A 12,444-nucleotide genomic window follows, 5' to 3' on the forward strand; every position below is an offset into this window, starting at 1 on the left:
CTTCTGAACTTTCTACAAGGTCTTTTCACATACACGAGTAATTGATAAAAAGAATATCATAAAGAAAACGCAAACGTAATTGCGCACTCATCAAACGTAGAAAAGGTTAATGTGTGGATGAAATTTACAGAGTGTAGACCACGGTAAAATATATTAAAAAGGACGTTCCGCCTCCCTCACTGGAGCCCTGTTCAGGAAACGCCTTTTTGAATGTAGTTTTTTTACGTTCGTAGGCACAGTGCAAATTTCGTCCATGTATTTCCCTGGCTAGGCGGGTGTCCGCCGAACCCTCGACTACATTGACGATGTATGCTTGCTCAGTGCTTTTATGCAGTTATGCTCACCCAGGGCGCGGTTAATTTCTCAAAGAGAGTGACCGTCTAGAGGCCTTCAACAGGCCGTTCTTTTTTTTTAGGTCGCGGAGAAAATCTTGAAGCAGTGGCAAAAGCGCTGTCTAAACAAAAAGCCACCTCGGGTAAAGTTAGCCATGATTCCTTATGTACATCGGGTGCATCTTAGTTTCAAGAAAAGCACTAAGCATGTATAGGTAAACGTGGCTTTTTCTATCCTATTAAAGGCTTTTAGGTTCTGCACGAGGAAGAACCCATGTCTCTGCAGAGCTCCGGCCTGCATCGTAAATTGCTGAAATAAGTATGGTGGCTGTCAAACGGCAGTCGTACGAAGCTTACTTGCCGTGTGGTACAGAATACAAGGGCCAAACTGAGAATTGGCTCAATAATATCGACTTAGAAAGCGCAACAACAAAGTTAGAAGTTAGAGATAGAATCACCTGGAGAATGAGGACGGAGATTGTGAGTGTGCCCGGAATTTTCCACCGGTTCTGTTGTTACTAGAACACGCAATTAACAGCTGAATTGGGTAATCACTGAAGAAAGAGAATAATGACAGCAGATGGCAAGTGCTTCATTGTAGCATCTATTTGATTATCACCTAAAATGGGCTGCTCAAATGCAACTTCATGTGGAAATCATAGTAATAAGGGCTGCAGCGCGAGCACGAATGTGCTAGAAGAAACAGACAAAGTCGAGGTACGGAAGGCAAAAGAGGACAACACGAGCGCTGAATTCAAACCAACTAGCCCAAATCGCCATTCTTCTTCATGTGGAAAGGCTGTGAGAGTGCGTGCTATATTAGAAATAAAGCGCAAGACCTTTTCTAAATAAAACTATTGCTAGATGTTGCGCATCACAGATGTTCGTATATCTACTTCAGGCCTTGTCGTTGTCACGCCTTAAACTTCAAAATATCAGTAAACTGCGCTGTGATTGTTGCGTGCTTTTTTAGTAGTGACATGGAACGTGAGGCGCGCATGTATGGATGTATTGTGGCAAGAGCGCGACTAACGTGGCAGAAAGAATGGACGGCACAAACGACATATCTTTTCGTATGCACAAGTCTAATGAACTAAAATTATGCTACTAAATGGAGCATTAGGAATAAAGCAGGTTCACAGACACCATAACTGAAATGAGATAGTGTATGTTACTCTCGCTTCATTTCCCGTGTGTGTGATAGGTTGGTTTGGGGCTGCAAATATAGGTGCTTGGAAATCTGTATAAGACGCCTTGAACAATAGGTGAAACTTGAGTGTTTGCAGTAGCTTTGTCATTTATCAAAAAGACATTTGGTGTTTAGATCTACTACTTAGTAATCGCTGGCTTTCGTTGAAGCATTTTTTGCTTGCTCTACAGCTGGTTGATACGTTTCATTGTAGAGGCCTGTGTTATATAAAGCGTTGGTAATGTATAGTGGCTCGCAATGTATCTCGGAATGGAACGCCAGAAGACAAAATCTTTTTTGGAACATAAGGCCAATTTATAGTGCTTTATAGCACTTAATTTGAGTGAAGTGTGGGAGTTTGTTGACGAAAAGAATTGGACGCAAATTAGCGTGTGTTTTCATATTTGCAAGATGTTTCAGCGCGCGAACAAAGGATAAAGGACAGGGTAGACAGAAAGAGCGCTCTTTTTGTCTACCCTGTCCTTTTTCCTTTGTTCGCGCGCTGAAACATCTTGCAAATATGACTACGCACCAACTAGCCCAAGCTTCCACTGTAGCGTGTGTTTATTATAACACGGTTACTTTATTTCCTATTAGCAATCTTGCAGTGAATCTGCAAATATTTCACCGTGTTCTGTAAAGCTTTTTTCTCGTGGACGTTGCTAGCGCGTCAGGAGAGATGTGGGTTGTGCATTGGCTCTAATTGAAGCTTTATTTATTTATTATTGCATTTTCTTGAAGCTTATTTCCGCAGTGCTTGATGAGCTTTTTTTCATGAGTAATATTGTGCGGAAAAAGTTTGAAACACATGTTGAGCAGTACAGAATGTGCACAAAACTGGACTGAAGCTCTGAGATATAATATATATATATATATATATATATATATATATATATATATATATATATATATATATATATAGTTATGTCTGCTTATTTGGTTTGCTGTGCTCAGCGATGATGACAACGAACCGCAATTTCAACATAGCTATTTTGATCCTTTGAAGTAACCGTGCCTGCATTTCAGCAAGCCCGGCACACACAAGACGGAAGCGGAAAATTTCATGAACTGGTAGCTGTTTATTATATATATATATATATATATATATATATATATATATATATATATATATATATGCCTGCATTTCAGCAAGCCCGTCACACACAAGACGGAAGTGGAAAATTTCATGAACTGGTAGCTGTTTATTATATATATATATATATATATATATATATATATATATATATATATATATATATATATATATATATATATATATATATATTTGCAGTTTATTGGCACAAACTGCTCGGATCAAGTCTCTGTTTTCTCGAATTGCTTCTTTGACGGAATAGTTGAGAAGGCTACAAGATTTGGATGAAAAGGAATGTAAAGGGACAATGCGAAATGCGTATTTTATTTTCATGTCATATGTGCTCTCTTCATGTCATATATGTAGGACCCACAGGCCCAAGAGTGACTAAATTGCAGCGGACACTCATAAGGTACGTCTTTTCTTGCTAGCTGTGAAACTCTCGCGCCGACTAAACAGTATTATAAGACCACGCTTGGCGCAATAAAAAGTGGTGCTGTAATTTATTCGCAATAAGTATATTTACTAACAATGCTGGGTGCCAAGCCCATTCCCGCAATTTCACATCTACAATTCATGGGATTCAATTGTACGCCTTGGCAACTGGCGCAACTGTATACAATAAACAGCTACCAGTTCATGAAATTTTCCGCTTCCGTCTTGTGTGTGACGGGCTTGCTGAAATGCCGGCACGGTTACTTCAAAGGATCAAAATAGCTATGTTGAAATTGCGGTTCGTTGTCATCATCGCTGAGCACAGCAAACCAAATAAGCAGACATAACTTATGGGCGAAGGAGCGAACTCTTTGAGGCTCTATGCATCCCCGCAACTCTATGCTACCCATGCATTCACGCAGAACGGTGTTATCTCACGTCTTTCTTACACGGAATAAGAAAAATAACGAAATAAATCTGTCTGATTTTTGAAGTCTGAAGAAAGGAGGTGAGCTAGCAGGTGTGCTCTGTATGACGTGACGATGCAATTATATCAAGGATGGAGGGAGCATGGGCCCAGTGTACCATCCTCTAGATACGCCACTGCGTACAGCTGACAAAACAAAGGTGCCGGCAGGCATACATCTGGCTTAAAGTTACGTCAAATAGCTTTATGACAAACAGGTTGTTTATGTTTCCGAGCGCACCACGATGGATACCGCAAATGCTAGACGGTGCCATCCTGCAGAGCTGAGGTGGATACTCGAGCACTCTACCCTAAGAGAGACGGCACTGAACGCAAAATTAGTCTTTATGTATTCAGCAGTATGAATCGGAGTTCTCAATTACAACTGGCATCGTAAGCATTAAAGGGGACTTCTTTTCTCGTGCTTTTCATGCCTTTTTTAGAAGCGAAGTAGCTCTTTGATTAGCCTCTGTAACGCTATCCGTTCGTGTCTCCGTGGTAACGCTCCGCACGGCGTTCCTCCCACTGCAGTTGTTAGAACGAGGTCAAGTCGCAGCTGCGCGTTGACGTCACTCTCTCCCTCACTCGCAGCAGCTGCCGTAACCTCCAAAGACACCTAGGGGGTGTTAATTCATTGCCAGCTTGCAACACACTTCCCTCTCGCTTCGCCCTCTCCACCACCCGCGACGCTCGACCGCCCGTTCAGTGGAAATGCCCTTTCGGCTCATTTATCTGCGATGAAACTCAAACGAAACCCCACCCGCCTCCCGTGTCTTTTTGTTGCAAATAAACGATTACTCGAGTAAAGGCTACGCAAAGTTTCGCTTCAAAACGTTCTTCCAGTTCTCGCGCCGACGCCCGTTCTGCCGTATCAACAGCGTGCGCACCGCTGCTGCTTCGCATTCCATCGTGGATCCCTTCGTGGAGATGGTTCATATTTTTTTCTTTTATCCTATCCCGCTACATTTGTGGTAATACGCGCAGCAAACGCAACTGGTATAATTATTTGTGGCCTTCACAAAATTGGATTCACCAAAGGATGGACCCTTTCATCTGCAAAACGTGGTGCCTTTAGGCAAGAAGTTTTTTAACAGGCTGCGAGCTCGTATATAGGTTGTGTAATACCTGATGCCAACGGTCTAAAATAATGTTTCACGTTCACCCCGCTGCCTGCAAATCGCGCCGCTAACAATCGCATGGCTACCTTTGAACATATGTGTGTAGTTGACCTTTTATAAACCTAGCTATCATCAACGAGGCTTGACTTTGCAAAGACTATGCACCGAAGTTAGGCTTTATTACAAATGCTATAAGGAAACAACTCGGACATCGAAATCTAGCTTTGGCGTAGCAGTTACACAAGGGTAGTTACAAGCGTTTGATCAGACGAACCACCGGAAGGAGCTTCACTGGGCTCTATTCAGTGGCTCGTCTTTTCACGTCTACAAGTGCTCTCCCTCCGGTAGAAAAAGTATAGAGCACGCGCACATGCTGGGAGACAAATGGCTTCTTCTTTGCCCAGTCGACGGCATCTAATAGCCGCGCCATCACCTAATATGACAGGTGACATAGCAACAGTCGTTAAGATTAGCGGAAATAAGGCTATAATAGGAGCACGCGAGCGTCTTCTGTGATTTACTTGGTTTACTTTGCCTGGTAACATGGTACCACAGTGACGAGGCTCCAATAGAGCGCAATAGCGATGCCTCTCCGCAGCCGATAACGTGGTATGGCGTCTCACGTACCTTCCACACGTGCTCCAGCAGCTCAAGACAATTGTAACAAAACGAACGACCTCAGGAGACCTCTCTTAGTGAGCGAAGCTTCTTAGAGACCTATCTTTGTCGTCCGTCCTGGTTACAGTATAAAGCCACTGTGCTATAATCAAAACATGGGTGTGACAAAACACGTTTTGCAATAGCCTTAAACGTAGACATAGGCTTATTGTATAGTATGAGATCGCTGTTTCCGGTGAAAATAACCTATCGATAAATGTATTGATAAGTCAACCTCTCTCATAATGAGCCGAGATATTGAGGCTTCTCAACTAAACTTGTAATACAGAGGCACACGTCGATGCTATACGTCCCTACAAATAGCCCATATTAAATAGTATCTTGAAGCCGGTAAGTAGGTGGGCTCCTGGATTCACTTTGAAGGTACTGCCGCAATTTTCTAACTTCTCGTTCAATAACCTAAGATGAATGAGAAAAAATAAATTTATACACACACACACACACACACACACACACACACATATATATATATATATATATATATATATATATATATATAAGGGAAAGAAGTGTATACCTAAGGGCTCGTTTTTTCGTGTTTTACCACAATATTAATGAGATCTAACAGACAGTAATGCCAAGGAATGTACAAGAAAAGTTATTAGAACCAATGGAATGTAAATAAGAAGAAAGTGGATGAAAAAATAACCATCTGTGAGCAGGAATCGAACCTGCGACCTTCGAATAACGCGTTCGATGCTCTGCGATCGATGCTCTGCAGTACTCTGCAGTTGCAGTGTGTTTTTATATATATATATATATATATATATATATATATATATACTTGATGCCACTCACTTCACATTGTATAGGGCAAGGCTCGTGTACCTTTCTTACGCCATATTCTTACGCGAATGCCTAACGAACTGTGTAGCTTTTCGCTAATGACCTAGGCCTATGACTTGTGCCGGCAAGTACAATACTAGGGTTGATATTTGAGCTGATTCGTACTGCAACATTGCAAGGCAGGTGAAGCGATAATGGCGGGGAAGGCGAAAATACAGCCTACAGTACTTGTACAACACATCAACATTGTGTACCACATCCCATTAACTGCAATCGTCCTCTTGCAGAGGTATTAGGCATCACATCGTTATAGAAATACGCCGATGTGTCATCTTGAGCTACGATCGAAATGCGATGTTGATATGGCTTTGTCTTGATCAGCAACATTGGCGGCATAAAGCTGGCAGAGCAGGTCCTGCTTACAACTGGTTTTCATTTGCAGAAGTCATAACAGATATATCAATAATATTATCTGTAGTTTTGTGTTCCGAAACTCTCATAATATCACGAGTGAAGCCGTAGTAGAGGGCTCCGAAAAATTGACCGCTTTGACGTTCACTGAAATCGCAGAATTCAAGGGCCTCTAGCACCTCGACTACCTTTGAGTGCGACCGCCATGGCCAGGGTTGAACCCGTGACCAGCAGCCCAGTGCCGTAACCACTGCGCAAGAAACTTTTTTAAAGTGTCCCTGCTGGGGTCAAATGTGGAGGGGGCGGGGGGGGGTTCCTCTGTAAACTCCTTCTTCAGACAGCAGCCAGGCCTTGGATTCTGGTGGCGTCGTCAGCCAGCCGGACATACTAGTATGAGTTCGGGTAGTCTTTCAGAGTGGTGTATGAGGTTTCTGCAGCCTTAAGAAGCAATAAAAAAATCGTATGCCATTTTTTTTCTTTTTACCACACCCTTGATCTTCTCCTTTACGAATCTCTTGAATTTCTGGGTAGCCTGTCAAACAGTTTGACAAGCTTGGCAAATTCTATGGCGAGTTTTAGCATTGTTTGCACTGTGGCACAGTTCAAGACACTGCTTTTACTTGAATAGCTGTGCTCTCGTGTATATTGATTAAATTAGCGGATTTTAATTATTTCTGACATATATGTTTCTTTTCATGTAAATTAGTCTCATTTGTTGTACTACTGTAAACTTTGAATTTTCGGCTAAAATTGCTGCGTTTATGTTCTTGAAACCTGCTCCACTTTTGAATTTTCTTCCTGGAAAAGCAAGAAATGATGCTCCAAAATATTGCTCTATATTCTAGTTTGGCCGTTACACCTATGCTATTTGTAAGTGGTTACTCTATCACCCTGCTTTTGTGTGTTCATTTTATGTTCTTTGATGTTGCATTGTTTCAGTGCGACATGTGATTATGTGATGCGCCTAATAATTTACATCTTCAATTGAACTATTCTGCAACGTAGTTACACTGCCAAGGCATTGTAATTTTGTCAATTGCTTTCACTCCTGCATCATTGTTTCTCCGGTATTCTGAATGTCTGAACACACAAGGGTTGTTGTGAAATGAAAATGCCATTTTAAGACTTTTTAGTCTTTATGTTCATTACAATACCACTTGCCTTGCATATTACACATAAGCCACACCACAACACATGCAAACTGCGGCGTATCAATGTCGCGATTGCAGTGTGCTTTGATATAATATTTCAGTATATTGTAGAAATGAGGCATGCCGCCTTGCACTACGGTTCTTGCTGTTTGTATGCTTCACTGCACTGTACTTTAGTGTTGCATTGAAGCATGTTGAAATCAGTTCTTCATTTTTAGGTGTAAATGAAGTCTCTTCTGTTGTACTCTGATTTGCATGCTTTGGTCGTGAGAGGTCCATGCCATGCCATTCACGTCTTTTATCTGATCTTCTTTCGCACCAAATGGCGTTCCGCTCTGCACACTTGAAAAAAAGCCAGGTCTGCGAAGTAAGTGCTCCACACAACGAAAGCTAGAACAGCGGCCTTTCAGAGCCTTTTCAAAACACTCATTGGGTACCTACTGTAAGCACCTGCAGTACCCAGTAGGGCAATAATAATGAACTTCTGGGTTGTAGGCTGGCATTTGCTATGCTATTTTTCGTTATTCGTCTGAGAAGCGTGGTATCCGCTAAACACTTGCTAGCAATTTTGTTCTAATTGTCGATGTAGTGGCTGACGACGACGACGAATTATGGCTGAAGTGGGTATGCCACAGTGGGCGCCACAGTTAATAGCAAAAACAAGAACAAGCTTTTGTAATTGGAGCATTGGACGGCCCATTCGTTACGCTAATCGCATTGTGCAACGACTGCTTGTTCTTTCGCTGTTGTAAAACGCTTTATAAGTCATATTAACGCGATTGCTTTCCCGATATAAAGCCTGCTTAAGGCAAGTTTGACAACAAGTCATAAGCATCGGAGTAGCTCAGTAGCGCTGTCTGAGCGACTCATATTTGCCACATTGAACGTACGTGGCCTTAGGTGTTCGCAGAAACAAACACAGCTCCGTAGACTTCTCAATCGGAAGCGTCTCGACTTTGTCGCCATGCAAGAGACAAAGATCGAGAGCGAGGAAGAGACTGAGAAGGTCCTGCGGCCTTTTCTGTCTCAGTTTAATGTGTGTGTCTCACATGCTAAAGGTTTATCTGCGGGCTGTGGTTGTTTCTGAGAAAGAGCCTACCCTGTTCAGCATTCTGCACTAGTGTTGATGAAGAGGGCAGGTATATATGCTGTGATTTTTTGTTGCACGGAGTGCCATGGAGAATTATCAATCTATATGCGTTTAATGATGTTCCGGAACGACTTGAGTTATTTGAAAAAGTGCGTAATTTAATTGACGTCGACAGATGCAAGGTACTTATGGGAGATTTCAACTGCGTATGTTAAGCTATTGATCATTATAATTAGTCTGGAAAGAGAGACAGCAGTGGTGAGCTTTTATCCGGTATTGTAGATAATGCAGGACTAATTGACATCGGGGTCTCGAATCGGGCAACAGCATATACAAGAGTACAAGGAAGTTCTCATGCTCGCCTTGACCGGATTTACGTTTCCTCATCACTCCTATCTCGTAAAATGTCCTGCAGCACCGAAGCTGTATCATTCTCAGACCAATGTATTGTCATAGCGCAAATTGGTGAAAATCGTCACAAACAATTCTATCCCCAGTGGGCCCTTTGGAAAATGAATGCGAAGCTCCTCTGTGATCAGGAATTCATGAATCGCGTCCAGATGGCATTAAGGCAATCTTTTTTGATTGGTTTTCATATCTTCGCTGCTTGGGAGCTTTTTAAACAAGAAGTTCGTGCTATAGCTTTAGAAATTGGGGCTGTTAAGTTTTTTTTATCGAAAGAATGATGAAAAGATACTTGTTAATAGTCTATGTAATCTTTATGAGATGGAATGCGAAATGCCGGGAAAGTACATCAAAGACATTGAGAATATTAAGTGCCAACTACAGAGATATGATGCTGCTCGCTACCAAGGGACACGTGTTAGATCTCGGAACCAGCGCACTTTAAATTCTGACAACCGACGCGCCAAGCTATACTTGATGAGCAACGCCATGCGATTTCTAAAGTTATTCCAGACTTGTACTTTAACGATGTTCTCGTAAAAGACAACGGAGACATTACTTTGGCGTTCGAAACGTACTATAACAGTTTATTTAGCTCTCCCTGTGATGATCTTGACGCTCACATCACGGCTAGTTTTGTTTCTCTTGTGAACCCCTTGAAGGACAATGATTGTGCAGTCATTATTGGGCCCATTACTATACAGGAAATCGAGCAAGCAATCGACAACTTGCCTTTATTGAAAACACCGGGCCCTGATGGCATCTCAGGTGAATTTTACAAAGCTTACAAGAAAACACTTGCTCCTATATTGCTGAATATTTTTCAGGTGAGTTATGACATGGATACACTCCCACAATCTTTTTGCGAAAGTCACACTGTGTTAATACCGAAAACAATTGACAAGGAAAAACTTCACGTCGTCGAGGGCTACAGACCAATAACGCTGTCCAACGTGGACTACAAATTTTTTGCAAAGGTATTAGCAAATAGGTTGCAATTTGCTATGTCAATCCTCATTGGGTCTCATCACACATGTGGGATCAGAGGTCGATCCATACAAACCAATATACATGTCGCTCGAACAGTGCTTCAATACTGTCATAGTTCTCAAAAACTTCTTGCAATGCTACAGGTAGACCTTGCAAAAGCTTTTGATCGTGTTCGTCATTCTTTCCTTTTTTTCTCTTCTCGAACAAGCTAATGTTGGCAAAGTTGTTCTTAAAGGCGTTAAACTATGCTATAATGAATGCTCAACTCGTCTGATAGTTCATGGTCAACTCTCCAAGCCAGTTTCTACTCGCTCTTCTGTAAAACAGGGATGCCCGATGTCACCTCTTTTATTTGCACTTTATCTAGAACCACTGTGCTTAAGCATAATACAGTCGATTTGCATTCGTGGCTTTAGTATATTAGGCAGTGAAGTTAAAGTATTGGCTTATGCAGATGATGTCGCATTCTTTTGCACAGATAAACCAAGTGTCAAAAATGTGGTATATACTATTGAAAAGTTTGGCGTAGTATCGGGAGCTCGTTTAAATGCCTCTAAAAGTTTAGGACTGTGGTTTGGCTTGTGGGGTAGCACACCGAACCACTTTGTAGGGATTAATTGGACAAGAACTCCTCCAACATACCTCGGTGTACTATTGCATGCATATAGATTCAGTGTGCATTACTGGAAGGAACGCGTCCCCAAACTTGAACGACAGGCCCAGACATTTGTTCCCTATCGACTTTCGATATTTGGGAGAGCTGAAGCTTGCAGTACTTTCTTAGCGACAAAGCTTTACTATGTATTGCAACTTATTCATTGCGCAAAATTCTATATACAACGCTTTCATCGGATTTTCACTACTTTCATATGGTCTTCGACTTTTGAGCCCATGCGTCGTGATATTATATTCAAGCCAGTTAGTGAGGGTGGGTTAGGACTGAAACACCTTTATCTATGGCAAATAGTGTCCCGATTCTTCTTTTGCCGAGACAATTCCCATCCTGTAATCTGTTCCTTCTGGCAGGTTCCACTTGTTGATTGATTACCAGATTTAATTGTTTCATCCAACTTCTACGAACGCCCATGCTTGTGGGGATTCATGCGGGAAGTTTACCTCGCAGTTCAGTTCCTTAAAGCTTGCTTTTCTGTAGAATACCTGTACATAGTATCGCGCAAGGTGCTGTATAAGGACCTACTGAGTACACTCTTCCCACATCCATTGTACCGTTCACTGTACTCCAATCTTCCAGGCCACGATGTGTTGAAGCGAGTGCGAAAAATGTACATTCCACCGAATTCAAAAACATTCTTCTATAAACTCCACTCTGAAACATTGGCGGTAAACACATGGTTAGAAAGAAAAGGTATTTTCAATCCGTCTGTTAACTGCCGTCTATGTGATGTGCCGGAAACGATTGAACATTGCTTTGTTAGCTGCAAAGATGCCATACTGTTTTGGGATGTCCTTCAGCGAGCACTGAAGAAACGTTTCGTCATTAGTTCTCACACAATACGTTATCTTCTGCCAGCAGCGCTTGATGAAGTACCATATGATATGTTTTTCCTCATGGGTATGCACAGCTTGTGGAAGACACGAATGCAAGACCGCAATGCAGAGCCCACCACCTCTTCAAGCGCACACTTCATTCAAATGGCTATCCACCTAAAAACATTTACGACGAGCTAGACTTTAGACCGGACTGGTACTCCGTCTTAGAGAACTGTTTGACCTCACCCCTTTTTTGTTTGTATAACACAATGTGAAGAACTCTTCATGTGAGGAACTCACGCTTTGTTAGCCATTTAAAGTTTATGAGTAACGCTTGAGCGCTTACTTTGGCGATTTGATTGTACTTTTGTTCGCTTAATTTTGTCTTGATTGCGCAAGTACTTTAATAAATACCATGAAAAAAAATGGAGTAGCTCAGTGGTAGAATGCTGGGCTGGCACCCAGCCGACCAGGATTCGAGCCCCACTGCGTCATTGATGCAAGGCTTTCTTTTTTTTTTCTTCTAATTTCACCCGATGTGGTTACGAAAACCAGCGGCGGGAAAGGACAACATGCAACTGCGCGTGACCCGAGTTGTCATCTCATGGCAGCTTTCGCTGTAAAATGTTTTCGATTACGTTTTTGTCTCTGAAGCCTGTATGTGCTCTGTGTCTAATAAAATAAAGCTTGATTTCATTTGGCACTATGGGATAATTTTGTGAACGTCGTGTTATATGTGAGAGCTATATTGTGAGCGATGCCTTCGCATTCAGCTATAATTAAACGCTATCTGTGAGAGCCTGTTGTTA

At 42.0% G+C, this 12,444-nt stretch overlaps 1 protein-coding gene across 4 annotated transcripts in view; it reads left to right on the forward strand.

Moving 5' to 3' along the window:
- Positions 1–12,444, forward strand: part of LOC119169192 (FMRFamide receptor-like) — a 1,338,388-nt gene that overhangs the window by 210,551 nt on the left and 1,115,393 nt on the right. Inside the window, exon 4 of one of the 4 annotated variants that reach the window (XM_075886263.1) lies at positions 6,668–7,637. The exons of the other annotated variants lie outside the window; for them this stretch is intronic. The gene's annotated coding sequence lies outside the window, so the exon portion shown is untranslated. Of the gene's footprint in view, positions 1–6,667; positions 7,638–12,444 lie in introns of those variants that run through there. 4 annotated transcript variants of the gene reach the window in all.

The sequence above is a fragment of the Rhipicephalus microplus genome, chromosome 2, assembly GCF_043290135.1.
Source record: "Rhipicephalus microplus isolate Deutch F79 chromosome 2, USDA_Rmic, whole genome shotgun sequence".
Lineage (NCBI taxonomy): Eukaryota > Metazoa > Arthropoda > Arachnida > Ixodida > Ixodidae > Rhipicephalus > Rhipicephalus microplus.